This window comes from Caretta caretta, chromosome 10, assembly GCF_965140235.1.
Source record: "Caretta caretta isolate rCarCar2 chromosome 10, rCarCar1.hap1, whole genome shotgun sequence".
Lineage (NCBI taxonomy): Eukaryota > Metazoa > Chordata > Testudines > Cheloniidae > Caretta > Caretta caretta.
The window spans coordinates 16,300,221-16,314,853 of record NC_134215.1 but is presented as its reverse complement, the minus strand read 5'-3'; the positions used below and the strand labels follow the sequence as shown (position 1 = coordinate 16,314,853).

Here is a 14,633-nt window from a genome sequence, read left to right as displayed (position 1 = left end):
GGTAATTTATCCAAGAGTGCAGAAGGAACTCAAATATGAAATTGCATAAGTACCAACTGTGGTATGCAACCTATCATTTAAATCTGCCTCTGTACCAGAGAACTGGAGGATAGCTAATGTGATGCTGATTTTTTAAAAAGGCTCCATAGGTGATTGTGGCAGCTGCATGCTGGTAAGCCTGACTTCAGTATCAGGCAAATTGGTTGAAACTATAGCAAAGAACTAAATTATCAGACACAGATAAACACAATATGTTGGGAAAGATTCAACATGGCTTTTGTAAAAGGAAATCATGTCTCACTAATATATTAGAATACTTTGAGAGCATCAACAAATGTGAACAAGGTTGATCCAGTGATATAGTGTACTTGGACTTTCAGAAAGCCTTTGACAAGGTCCCTCACCAAAGGCTCTGAAGCAAAGTAAGCAGTCATGGGATGGGTGGGAAAGGGTCCTCTCATGGATCAATAACTGGTTAAAAAATAGGAAACAAAGGGTAGGAATAAATAGTCAGTTTTCACAGTGGAGAAACGTAAATAACGGAGTCCCACAAAGATCTGTATTGGGACCAGTGCTGTTCAACGTATTCGTACATGATTTGGAAAAAGGGGTCAACAAGGAGGTAGTAAACTTTGCAGACAAATACAATACAACACAAAATTACTCAAGATAGTTAAGTCCAAAGATGACTGCAAAGAGATATCACAAAATTGGGTCACTAGGCAAGAAAATGGCTTAAGAAATTCAGTGTTGATAAATGCAAAGTAATGCACATTGGAAAACATAATCCCAACGGTGAATACAAAATGATGGGGTCTAAATTAGCTGTCACCACTCAAGAAAGATCTTGGAGTTACTGTGGATAGCTCTCTAAAAATATCCATCCACTGTGCAGTGACTGTCAAAAAAGCTAGTAGAATGTTATAAACCATAAGGAAAGGCATTGATAATAAGACACAAAATATAATGCCACTATATAAATCCATGGAACAACCACACCTTGAACAAATGCACATGGATTTGGTTACCCCATGTCAAAAAAGATTCTTAGAATTGGAAGTAGTACAGAAAAGGTGCAACAAAAATTATTAGGGTTTGGAATGGCTTCCATATGAAGAGAGATTGAAGAGACTGGGACTGTTCAGCTAGGAAAGAGACAAATGAGGGGGGATACGATAGAGGTCTGTAAAATCATGAATGGCGTGGAGAAAGTGAATAAGGAAGTGTCATTTACCAGGAATCATCCCATGAAATTAATAGGCAGCAGGTTTAAAACAAACATAAGAAAGTACTTCTTTACACAATGCACAGTCACCTATGAAACTCATTGCCAGGGGATGTTGTGAAGGCTATAACTGGGTTCAAAGAAAGAATTAGACAAGTTCATGGAAGACAGCCATTGATGGACTTATTAGCCAAGATGGTCAGGAACGCAACCCCAGGCTGTGACTGCCAGAAGCTGGAACTGGACAACAGGATGGATCACTCAATAATTGCCTGTTCTGTTCAGTCCCTCTGAAGCATCTGGCACAAGCCATTGTTGGAAGAGAGGATATTGGGCTAAGTGGACCATTAGTCTGAGCCAACATGGCCATTCTGATGTTCTTAATTTAGTCATTTGAAGAGTGGGAGAATGACAAAAAATTATTTGTAGAAGGATGAGCATATCAATAGGGAGGTTTGGGGCTTTGTGGGGGGGGCAGTTGGTTTTTTTGACACTGCACAGCCTTGTGCATTCAATATATGGCTCTTTGAAGCAGAGACAGAAGTTAAACATGGCAGTAATCGTTTATCTGGGAAGTGGGAGGGGGGTAAAGAATAAAGTTCCTGAATACTATTACTAATTATTGTGATTACTTGTGTCTTAGAGGTAGATTAGTTTAGTATCAAAAAGCATTTTCTTACTCCCATTACTGTAAATATGACCTTTGATCGGATGAATACTTAAGATCTCTCTCACATATACACACACACTCAAGTAATTTGTAAATTAGCAGCAGGCACTATTATCCTAAAGTTAATTTGCTTATATTATAGATATATCATTTGATTTCCACTGCTGCTTTCATATCCTGCCACACAAACTCCTGTTTTAAGCATTAGTGATAACATTCATTGGTTTTTCCATATTGTTATTGAACCAGAACAGTGACAGACTAAAATTCAGAGTTGTAGTTTAGCAAATACCTGCCCGATTGTCCCATTGTTTAAAAATGCTAACATTCTGTAGCACTAATTTGCTTTTTTGTTTGTTTTCCAGAAGCCTAGAACTCACATGGGAGTTGATAGAACAGATCATTTAGAAAGCCAATCAAGCTATGAAAATTCAGTGGATAAAGAGCTGCAGCTCAGCAAGAATTATGGAGGCTGAGTCTCTCTGGGATGCTTGAGCATAATAGTGTCTTAAAAAGCAACAAACTGATCCAGCACACAATTTCATGATACAAGTATAGAAAGCAGCTGCTATTTTGCTGCCATAGATTAAAGAGTTTTAGGATTCCTCCAATCCTTTCATGATAAGTTGGTGTCTCATGAAAAGACCAGTGAAGGCTTCAGATTTATACACCTTACAGAGGAGCCTCACTGACTCAGGAGACGGATACAGCGATATAGATTGTTAGGCAGCCAGTGTGCTGTGGCCATGGCTTTACATATTGACCAGTTCAGTCTCATTGCTTCCTTGTACTTCCCTGTCTGCCTTAGCCATTTATTGTTTCTTCTTCTATTTTGATTGTAAGCTCTTCAGGGAAGGGATTGTCCTTGTACAGTGCCATGGGACCCTAGTTGTTACCACAATATAGAGTCTTTTGTCTTTAGGCTGCTGTTTGAATCCTCTCCACATAAGTAGTGACAGGCTGTTACCATTCAATGGCTGAGAATTGAATGGGCCATGGAGACTCCGCTATCCTCATCCCTAGAAGTGCCACTCCTGCCTAAGGTTGAAGCATATGGCTGGGGCAGCATAGAGTAAACTTGCTCTGCTGCTTCTCATGCTGTAGTTCTTGTGGGAATAAAGAACTTCAGTTCTCAGAAGAGGCACGCTAGTGCTTCCCAGTACACTAAGTTCACACTTCTTAAAAAAAATTAATCCAGAAAACATTGTGTTTTATCAACATATAGATTGTGTCCAGTATTTAAAATAGGAAGATTTTCATGGCAAGTCCTAATATTTTAAACAGTGACAGATAAATAAACAATCCTTTACCTCTTGCTTTGCATAATTGTTATGGATTCTTGTCAGCAACACAAGCAAAAGACAAACATTCATTTTGCAATTGCAAAAGTTTGTGGAAAAAGAAGACAGTGTTCTGTTTAAGTACATTTAAATAGAGATAGGACAATACAGTCTAGAAAATACTGTTATTCCTGTTAGATTGTAGTATAATAAATCATATTTCAAATATTTGTTCATGTCTTTGTTTTTTTATTTTTTCAAATGTGACAGTGTTATGGGCAGTCTTATGTCCTTTGGTATTGCTTTATGAACATATCTACCATTGTGAAAGGTTATCTCACATCTACTTCTCTGCTGCAGAAGTTAAGATGTCAGTTATCCCATTGCATTCATTTTCTGTATGAAAGAAGATTGTTGCATTTATTTAAATATAAAGGATCTTGTTTTTTAATCAACCCCAGAAATGCACTTAAATTGTGTCAGTGGATCAACTACTATATTTAAAGATTCAGCTGTTTAGTCTTATTAAAAACTCCTGTCTCAATTAGATGTGAAAGCACTAAAAGTTTGAGCTCCACAGTTTACCCGAGTGGAATTCCACTTGCATGTCAATTAAATTGCAGAAGAAAATGTTTTTATATTCAAGATGACAGTCGGCACTTCCATTTAGAGGTAATAAGTCACAGAAAGAGTAGCCGCACTACGAACCTCAAATACCTATAGTACTAGTGAAGGACGCGGTTCCTCTGCCCAGGTGCCTGGGCATGATTCTGCTTCCAATTACATCAGAAGTTGTTCAGCCTTTAACTTTAATCAGAGTGGAACTGGGCTCTTTGTTTTGTACAGTCTGTGGAGTAAACTTAAATGCAAATGGTTTTAAAACCTTAAGATCCTTGATTCATTTTTGTGAAGTTAGTCAGTAGTTGATACCTTTGGTATTACAGTAAACACTTGGGCATATACATTTTAATAGTAACAAAATTAGGTAGAGTAGTAGTACCAACTATGTAGATACAGCAATATCTATCTCAAGGGAAGGTCATGAGGCATAATTTTTGTTTGTAAAGTAATATGAGCACTTTGGATGAAAGGCTCTGGAGAAATGCAAGTTTTTATTCCCCAGTGTACCCCTTTTAGAGAACACTACTGTAGAACAGGTCTTCAACAATGGAATTCATAGGAGTTTCCATTCAACACGCTAGTAACTTAATTACTGAGTGTGGTGTCCTTTTGGCTTGTGACTAACGTGTGATGATTCCAAGTGTGCTTGTTGACTTGGTGTCTGAGAATATCCTCTGCTGTGAACATCAAACGAAGTGTCACCATCACACTTGTATATGTACAGCCAATCTACCACACACTAGAAGCTACACTATAAAGCAGTGAGAGTGAGGTTTTATGTATTAAGCTGAGAAAGAAGGAATTTTCTCTATAGCAATCCCTTCCTTTAAGTTGTCACTGTCATTTACACAGCACCCAATACACTTAAAGACATAAAAAACAAGAAACATAAGAACGCCCATACTGGGCCAGACCAAAGGTCCATCTAGCCCAGTATCCATTCTTCTGACAGTGGCCAATGCCAGGTGCTTCAGAGGGAATGAACAGAACAGGTAATCATCCAGTGCTCCATCCCTTGTTGCCCATTCCCAGCTTCTGGCAAACAGAGGCTAGGGACACCATGCCTGCCCATCCTGGCTAACGGCTCAAACTACATAGCTCATGAAGTCATTGTACAATAATACATACTTTGAGGAAGCATGAGGACTGCATTGTCAAGACGGGTGCTTCTCCCTTCTCATTACTATACCTAAAATCAACCAGTGCTCAAATAAATTCTAATGAGAATCATGTATTTCACACAGCCAGTGTACTCATGCTTCTAGGCAGTCCTTAAGCTTTACAGTTCATTTTGCAAGATAAAAATGGCCTGTGGCAACAAAACCATGGGCCACATTCTGATGTTTTACACTGATGTAAAGTCAGCGTACCTCCAGCCATAAGATCAGCATCTGACGCTGAATGCTGCTGCTTCTTTGAGTAGTGCCCCTGTGCATGCTCCATTCTAGGTGTCGGTGCGCCAGAGATTTTAGGTAGCAGTGCTCGGTCGGGGCTCGCGCGCGCAGCAGCTGTCTCACGGTGCTGGTGGTGGCTCGTGTAGCGCGCGTACGACCCGACCCCTCAGTTCCTTCTCTGCCCTCCTCGGCTGCAGACAGAGCTTAGTGGCAGTGCTGCCTCTTCGAACATCTCTAGAAAAGAAAATCGTTTACATCGTAATTTTAGCTTCTTAGCTCTTAGGTAGTTTGATTAGACTTTACTTAGCCAGTTATTTAAAAAAAAATCTCTTTCCCGTCAGTTTTAGTTTAGCAGTAGAAATAGAGTTTTCTTTTAATCAATTTCTATATTTTTCTTCACATTTCCTTTCCCAGTTGCGGGAAACGTCATCAGACACAATGCCAGGCTCACCCAGTTTTAAGAGATGCTGTGGCCATTGTTCATACGGCTGTGTCTGCCACATCCATTGAGGCCTGTAGAGCTGTGCAGGCTATTATTTGTCCCCCGGTCATGACAGCCTTGAGCTGGGGATGTTTGTCTTCAGGAAGATCCCCTAAGAGTTCCTGCAGTTTGCCATAATTAGAGAAGTCATCATTTGACTGCAGCCGAGGACAGTAGAGAAGGAACTGAGGAGTCGGGTCGTGCACGCACTACAAGAGGCGCCAACAACACCGTGAGACAGCTGCTGCGCACACATGCTCTGACCAAGCGCTGCTACTTAAAATCTCCCATCTCCGGCGCAGGGACGCACCGACACCTAAAGTGGAGCACCCACAGGGACACACATCTCAAAGAACCATTGTTACTGCACAAGGTGAGTAACTTCTTCTTTCCACTATTGAGTATTCTTGTAAAAGAGGACACGCCCATATAAGTAAAATAGTTAAATCCAGGATGTTAACAGGTAGAAAATCCCTTTTCGCTTAACCACCATTTTAATATTTTGCATGAAAGAAGTTAAACCCCATTGCTGATTGTGAGGTCTGTGATTTATTAAACCACGCTTAATGTCATGGCTTCTTAAACTCTGGTTTCATGGTAAAAAAAAGTTTGAAGTGGGGAGAGAGAAGGAATGGTTCAGTGGTTGGGATGCTAGCCTGGAACATGAGACCCAAATTCAATTCCCTTGCTCCTCCATAGATAGGGCCCTACCAAATTCACAGCCATGAAAAACATGTCACAGACCGTGAAATCTGGTCTTTTGTGGGCTTTTACCTTATACTATACAGGTTTCATGGGGGAGACCAGTGTTTCTCAAATTGGGGGTCCTGACCCAAAAAGGAGTTGCAGGGGGATCACAAGGTTATTTTAGGGGAGTAACAGTATTGCCACCCTCACTTCTGCGCTGACTTCAGAGCTGGGCAGCCGGAGAGCAATGGCTGTTGTCCAAACACCCAGCTCTAAAGGCAGCGCCCCACCAGCAGCAGCGCAGAAATATCATCCCAGGCCACCCTTACTTCTGCGCTGCTGCTGGCGGCGGCTCTGCCTTCAGAGCTGGGCTCCCGACCAGCAGCTGCCGCTCTCCAGCTGCTCAGCTCTGAAGGCAGCCCCGCCGCCAGCAACAACACAGAAGTAAGGGTAGCAGTACCACAACCTCCCCGACAATAACCTTATGAACCCCACCCCCAACTCCTTTTTGGGTCAGGATCCCTACAGTTACAACACCATGACATTTCAGATTTAAATAGATGAAATCATGAAATTTATCATTTTTAAAATCCTATGACCATGAAATTCACCAAAATGCACTGTGAATTTGGTAGGGCCCTAATCATGAACTTCTTCTGAGACCTTGGACAAGTCACTTGCTGCTCTGCCTCAGTCCTCCTTCTGTAAAATGAGGAGAATATCACTGTCTACCTCACAAGGATGTTGTGCTGGTAAATGCACTCTCTCAGATATTATGGAGCACACAGCAAGCAGCAATAAAAATGGGAATGTTGGTTGCGCTGAGGTCTGACCTAGTCAGCAAACAGCGCCAGCGAGCTTTTAAATGCCCAAAGGCATGTTCTACCACCATTCTGCACTTGCTCAGCCTATAGTTGAACTGCTCCTTACTACTGTCCAGGCTGCCTGTGTACGGCTTCATGAGCCAAGGGAGCAAGGGGTAGGCTGGGTCCCCAAGGATAACTATTGGCATTTCAACATCCTCAATGGTAATTTTCTGGTCTGGGAAGTAAGTCCCTTCTTGCAGCAGCTCGAACAGCCTGGAGTTCCTAAAGATGCGAGCGTCATGCACCTTTCCATGTTGATGTCGGTGAAATGTCCCTTGTGATCCATCAGCGCTTACAGCACCATTGAGAAGTACCCCTTCCGGTTTACATACTGGTTGGCAAGGTGGTCTAGTGCTAAGATAGGGATATGAGTTCTGTCTATTGCCTCACCACAGTTAGGGAAACTCATTACAGCAAAGCCATCCACTATGACCTGCACATTTCCCAGAGTCACTACCCTTGATAACTGAATGTCAATGATTGCATTGGCTACTTGGATCACAGCAACCCCCACAGTAGATTTGCCCACTCCAAATTGATTCCCAACTGACCGGTAGTAGTCAGGCGTAGCAAGCTTCCACAGGGCTATCGCCACTCACTTCTCAGCTATCAGGGCAGCTCTCATCTTGGTATTCCTGTGCTTCAGGGTGGGGGAAAGCAACTCACAGAGTTCCAGAAAAGTGGCCTTATGCATGCGAAAGTTTCACAGCCACTGTGAATCATCCCATACCTGCAACACTATGCGGTCCCACCAGTCTGGGCTTGTTTGCCGGGCCCCAGCCCCACCGCCACCATGATGTCCCTGTGCTTTCAGGAACGTCTGTGTCAATGTCCTCATCAAAATTGTCCTCATGCTGGCGTCTCTTAGCCCAGTTCTACATATACTCCAGGATGATGCGCGAGATGTTTAAAATGCTCACAACAGCAGTGGTGAGCTAAGCAGGCTCCATACTTGCCGTGGTATGGCGTCTGCAGGAGAGCAGAGTTGCAGCAGAAGCGGTGGATGATGACAGATGGCACGAGAATAGATATTTATACAGAACGACAAGAGGACCTGTGAGGTGGATTCATGGCACCAGGAAAGCAGAGTTGCAGCGGAAGCGGTGGATGATGACAGTTAGCAGTCATACTGCACCATCTGCTGACAGCAGCACCCAGATCACAACAGCAGCGGTGATGGTGAGCTGAGCGGGCTGCATGCTTGCCGTGGTATGGCATCTGCACAGAAAAAAGGTGCGAAACGATTGTCTGCCGTTGCTTTCACGGAGGGAGGGGCAACTGACGACATGTATCCAAAACCACCCGCGACAATGTTTTTGCCCCATCAAGCATTGGGAACTTACCCCAGAATTCCAATGGGTGGCAGAGACTGCGGGAACTGTGGGATAGCTACCCACAGTGCACTGCTCCATAAGTCGATGCTAGCCAGGGTAGTGAGGACGCACTCAGCCGACTTTATGCGCTTAGTGTGGACATACACAATTGACTGTTTAAAATCGATTTCTAAAAAATCGACTTCTATAAAATCGACCTAATTTCGTAATGTGGACATACCCAAGCAGAGCTTCTAACCAAACCCACTCAGGCCCAACAATGTCTTTAAGCTTTCTTCAGAAAGAGAGGCTCTCTTGTGGATCAGCATATACAGCCTCCATTGAAATACAGTATAGAGATGGCCAGCAAACTTTCCCAAGAACAAGGTAAGTATTTTGTACCCTCCAAGTGCTCATAGCTCTATTTTATTATGTCAAGTGTCCTGTCTGTCATGAATGACTTTAGTATCTCTACTCAGCCCCTACACAGTTAAATCAAGGGTCTTATCTCAAGTATTCCAGTTGACCCCAACTGCCTTACTGGAAATCAGGGACAACAGCTGGCTTGCACCATGTAAGGCTTTATCAAAGTTAACACCTGATCCTTTAATTGTACCAGGAAGCCGATAAATCATTGCAGTTGTCAGAACAAATCTGTTTCCTTACTTTAGCAAACAGGCAATATACATCTGTCTATGTGCTTGCCCCCCTCTTTTTGACCATCAGCTGTACTTCAGTTTCAGTCTGTTTTTGTAATCCCAGTTAATGACGATTTTCTTCTTCTCGTGATTCAGTCCTGTTGTGCAGGGCTCACAATCAGAATGATTGTGCAGTTATGTACTAAATGCAGGAGCATTTCTTGGTTGGCTAGCAATGGCAGCATGCCACATTTACCTTCAAGATTTTAGCGGGTATTTATTAACCTTAAAACCTTTATTTTAACAGCATCTCACTTATATTCTGAAGTCTCTTTGGGGTTTTTAATTTTATTTTTTTACTGCCAGAGGAAAAGTGGAGAACAGAAGAACTAAATAGGGCTTCTCATTTTCGGTTTTAACTGATAAACCCTAATACCCCTGAAACAAAACACACACACACCAAAAAAAACAGAAAACCTCTCCTGTGTTTATCCTGTAAACACCAGAAAAACCACCAGAAATGGTTACGTGTATCTAAGTCCTTGTCTACACAGAGCAGTAATGTGGACTTCAGGATATGATTTCTAAAGTGCGTTAACTGGTCTGTGTAGAGTAGACCCTGCTGGTGCACACTAAAGGTTCCCTAGTGCACTTTAACACACTGCTGTTTCAAACAGCACTATGATGTTAAAGTGCACTAGGGAAAGTTACAAAGAGATTACTCATTACAGTAGTTTAAGTTGTAAATGAGTAATTATATACATTACTCTTTACGGCGTATACAAAGAAAGCCCTGGGAAAAACAATTTCTGGACATCTACACGCAACTCAAAAATTGTAGAAAATAAATCCTGAAAAATTAAATTAATAAACCCTGAAAAAACAGAAGCACTAAACATAAGCTTTCACAAATAGCCATGGGACACTTTTTTTGGAGGTACAATCCTCCACAGAATTTTCTGTTAGATAAATACAATTTTTATTTGTAATGTGGTTAAGATTAAATGTTGCTTCAGTTATGGGTTGGTGCAAAAGTTCAAGCTGCCCCTGGTCATCTTTAATTTGGGTTTTGGTGTATTTGAATATTTATCAGATGTCAAAAAAAGTGGGTTAGACACAAGCTCTCCATACATACTGCATGAACTGAGAATATTTGACAGTTAGAGGAAGGATGTAAGTTCTGTGTCCTTGATACATTTATTATCTGTTCCAGCTGTGCCTCCAGTTCCAGTTGTACATTTAAGTACTTTTATTTTACTCATAGCTTTAGAGGCATTTGAACAGAGAATTATCAATACCTAGAATGCCAGATACCATACAATTAATCCTGGATCAAGCAGCTTCTCCAGGGATCAACAAGATCTGGTTGCTCAACTAAGTATCATTCTAAGAAAGAAAGAAAATTGTACTTACTAGACCTGATTCTCTTAACATCAGTGTAAAACAGGTGTAGGGTGCCACTGCAGACACCGATGGTCTAACTTACATTGTTTTTCTATGGAATGGTTGCTATCACTTAGCATGATTGCTGTAGTCCCATTTGCATGGGAATTTCAATGTGTTTCTTCAAATATTAGATTTGAGTAACCAACACCAGACTTGTGCCCTCAAATGTGGTCCTACTTGCTGCCATCTACACAAACATATTTGATGGTGCCTAAAAGTTACTTGACCACCTATTTAGGATGGCTGCCCAAATCCAATAGCTTTCCAAACACTTCTAAGCCCATCTTTCCTGAGGCATTTTACAGGAAGGGAGGGGCTAAAGATATCAAGGAATTTGTCAAGGGCTGTAATGCTGGACTTGAGAGTTTTGGTATTTAGAGCATGACAACAGTCTTATTTGTCTTGATAATGCATCTTTGAAAATATGTAATAATGTTCCTGTCACAACATGGGTGCTTCTTATAATAAAGGATAATAAACTCAATTATAATTTGACATGAAATCATCATTCTACTTACACTCAGGTGCTAAGTAAACCCTTTAAAGAGTTTAACTACAATTTATTCAGGATAAACATGGAAAAGGCAAAAAGTTGCAGTTAGAATCGTTTCACTATTTTTCAAGTGACATAATACAAATATGACAGGTTTCAGAGTAACAGCCGTGTTAGTCTGTATTCGCAAAAAGAAAAGGAGTACTTGTGGCACCTTAGAAACTAACCAATTTATTTGAGCATAAGCTTTCGTGAGCATCCAATGAAGAGAGCTGTAGCTCACAAAAGCTTATGCTCAGATAAATTGGTTAGTCTCTAAGGTGCCACAAGTACTCCTTTTCTTTTTTTGAAAATACAAATATTTTGCTTGAAGAATTTTCTGACTTTTCTCAAGCATGGCAACCCTTTTGTAACAGATATCAGCTTTCTACAATAATAAAGAAGTTATGTTATTTTCTCAGGGTGAGTGTACTGGAGTGCAAAATATGTTTCTTGAAAAACTTCCATGAGTTTAGGACTTAAAAAAAAAAATTAGCTGGGAGAACCTACTTCCTATTTCTCAGTAGTCTTTTGACAACTTACTCATATGAAAGCGTCCCTAGATTACTTTGCCTAAAGGAACAGTTGTCCCCTGCCTGACTGCCTTTTCACAGCAAGAGCTGGAAAGAGTGAAAGTACTACTTTGGAGTAGATGTATCTTTGATCTGGATATTGGGCACGTACATGCTGATGAATGTCATAAGAGCCTAGGTAGGACCTTTCTTCAGGTTTAGGATTTCATTTCTTCCAAAACACTAGGTGAAAGTTTGCAATGTTAAATGTTGCAGGTGACAATATCACTAGTCTACTTGAAAGGCATATAAAAGGTTTCTGAGTTTTCTCTTCCTTGCACCATTAAACTAGAATCAAACCCCAACTTTATCTTTAAGAAGAAAACAAACATCACTATGCAAATACTTATCAAGTACACCATACATCATATTAGAAGTCAGAATATGGACATTTGAACAAGTTTTCTAGAAAGTGAGGAAAGCTGCCCCCATCCCATTTGTACAAATAGAGCTTTTTAAAAAGAGATTCCTATCTACATATGTTGTCCAACTGTCTGGTAATTACATCACCCCAGCATGACTGGCTTGGTCTTTGCCAAGAATGTGCGAGACTAGACACAATAAGGACAAAGCACTAGGAAGCCTACTTCAATCTAAGCATATGTATAAAGCACCCATGACTGTGGTATCCAATATTGTAAAGCACTTTGAAGATGAAAGAGTTATTAGTGCAGGGAACAATCCTGCATTGGCAGGGGATGATGTTAGATGCCCTAAAAGGTCTTTTCCACTTCCAGTTATGATTTCATGAAACCCTATATCAGGGGTTCTCACCCTTTTATTTTCTGACCCTCCCCCTCCCCCGCTATAAAAACTCCAGGGACCAGCTGTGCCACAACTGGTTTTCTGCATACAAAAGCCAGGGCCGGCATTAGGGGGTAGCAAGCAGGGCACCTGTCCAGGGCTCCACACTACAGGGGGCGCTGTGAAGTTAAGTTGCTCAAGTTTCAGCTTCAACCCTGGGTGGCAGGGCTCAGGGCCCTGAGCTGCAGTCCTATGTGGTGGGGCTTTGGCTTTCTGCCCTGGGTCCTAGCAAGTCTAACGCCGGTCATGCTTGTCGGACCCTCTGAAACCTGCTTGTAGCCCCCCCCCAGTCCCCAGGGGTGCCCCAGACCCCTGGTTGACAACCACTGCCCTAGATGATTATTCACCAGTTTCTACAAGGGCAAGATTATCCCCATGTGTTTTCCTCTCAAACCAGGCAAATCATTTTGAGGAGCCTTTTATTCCTTGACTTCTGATCCTACTGCTCTGCCCCCCTTCCGTTTAAGCTTAGTCTTCACCATTCTGAGGAAGTAAGATTTAGGTTTGGAATAGCAAATATTCACATCAAAAACACAATTCTGGGGCTATAGTCATCCAAATGCAGATGGGCAACATAACATGTTGCCAGCCACAGCTTAAATTTTGAGTACTCACAAGCTGTTAATGAATGAACTACAGCCCCAGAAATATTCACAAAAATTATGCAAAATAATTGTGATTAATAAGTGCAAGAGTCAGTCTGCTCCTGGACAGTTTGTAAACAAAAGCAAAAATCATTGTTATCTGCTGTGAATTATTTGTCCACCTCTATTGTCATGCTGAGTCTAGCCTATAGGAGAGAGGCCTAATATTGCTTCAAGTAAGTGTAATACCTAAATCTTAAAAACACTTTTCATCAGTAGATCTCAAAGTACTTCACAAACTTTAATGTTTTTATTGTCACAACAATAAAAGGTGATGTAGGGAAGTGCTATTATCTTCATTTTACAGCTTGGGAACACTTATAGGGAATGTCTACACTGCAAAAGAAGGTGTGTTCCTCACTCTGGATAGTTAGCTAACTCAGGTAAAAATAGCAGTGATGACACAGCAACTTGGCTTTTACCTCAGGTTAGCAGCTTGAGTTCAACCTTTGGGGAGCCTGAGGTTGCTATTTTAACCCAAGTTAGCTGATGTGGGTTAGCTAACTGAGTTAAGAACATGTTTTTTTCTGGGGCAAGGACAATGCAGACATGCCCAAAGAGGAACAAATGACTGGCCCAAGGTCACACACAAGTCTGTGGTGGGGCAGAGAACTGAACAGTCTCCCACGTCCTCGGCTAGTGCCCTAACCACTGGACCAAGATTAATTATGACCTCTCTACTTTGGAACGTCTTCCCTGCCACAGAGTTCCCAATGTAAGTGGCTAACAGATCAAGCCTTACACAAGGGTAATAGCCTTACCCCGCTGCAGGGAGTGCTAGTGACTATGACAAATGCTGCACTTGCAATTAAACTGACTTGCACGACTCCGGACCCTAAAAATCAGCATGAAGCTAGTCAGCCCCAAGTCAAAGGAAACCTACTCCAAGCAAGTCAGCTAGTCCAGTGATGTGCCCCATACACAGAGCGAGACAGATGAGTGCCGGAGTGCCCCAATGGGGGCAGGCACTTTCTGAAACACAGGGAAAGAAAGGCACAGTCCCTGGCCCAAGACCAGCATGTCTTGTCCAGCACCCCTGGGGATGGGGACAGTCTTCTGCAAAAGCTCTTTCCCCCCCCTTACCTGCACCCCGGGGCGCTCAAGCACAGCCCCGAGCTAGTGTTTGGCAGAGCTAGTCATGCCCGGAGTGCAGATTAAGCTGCTGGCTGAGGGGGTGGGGGGCGGCAGGCAGAGGACACAGGTGTGTGAGGGCTGTTTTGGGGGAGCGGGTTACCTCGTGCACCCGGCTCCTTACTGCTCGGCCAGAGCTACTGCTGGGCTTGAGTGACGCGTCTGGAGGGGCCCCACTAACAGCGCGCCGAGGGGGCTGGGGCCTGGGGCCTGGGGCCTGCTGCTCACGGGGCGCGCGCGCCGCGCAGGGGCCTGGGGACCCAGGGGAGTGCGAGCGCGCTCAGCCCCCGGGGCGGGGGCGGGGAGGGGGCGTGTCCCTCGCGGTGGGT

General features: G+C 42.6%; 1 protein-coding gene and 2 long non-coding RNA genes across 3 annotated transcripts in view; 1 reads left to right on the top strand and 2 right to left on the bottom strand.

Moving 5' to 3' along the window:
* Window positions 1-3,403, top strand: part of OTOA (otoancorin) — a 59,060-nt gene extending 55,657 nt beyond the window's left edge. Inside the window, exon 30 of the mRNA XM_048867116.2 lies at window positions 2,261-3,403. The gene's annotated coding sequence lies outside the window, so the exon portion shown is untranslated. The remainder of the gene's footprint in view (window positions 1-2,260) is intronic.
* Window positions 1-14,633, bottom strand: part of LOC142073326 (uncharacterized) — a 33,435-nt gene that overhangs the window by 17,687 nt on the left and 1,115 nt on the right. The window lies entirely within an intron of this gene.
* LOC125643880 (uncharacterized) lies at window positions 4,549-14,586 on the bottom strand. The gene is made up of 2 exons (XR_007358858.2): window positions 14,408-14,586; window positions 4,549-8,442 (listed from the first exon to the last, which is right to left on the bottom strand). It is a non-coding gene; the product is annotated as an uncharacterized LOC125643880 (long non-coding RNA).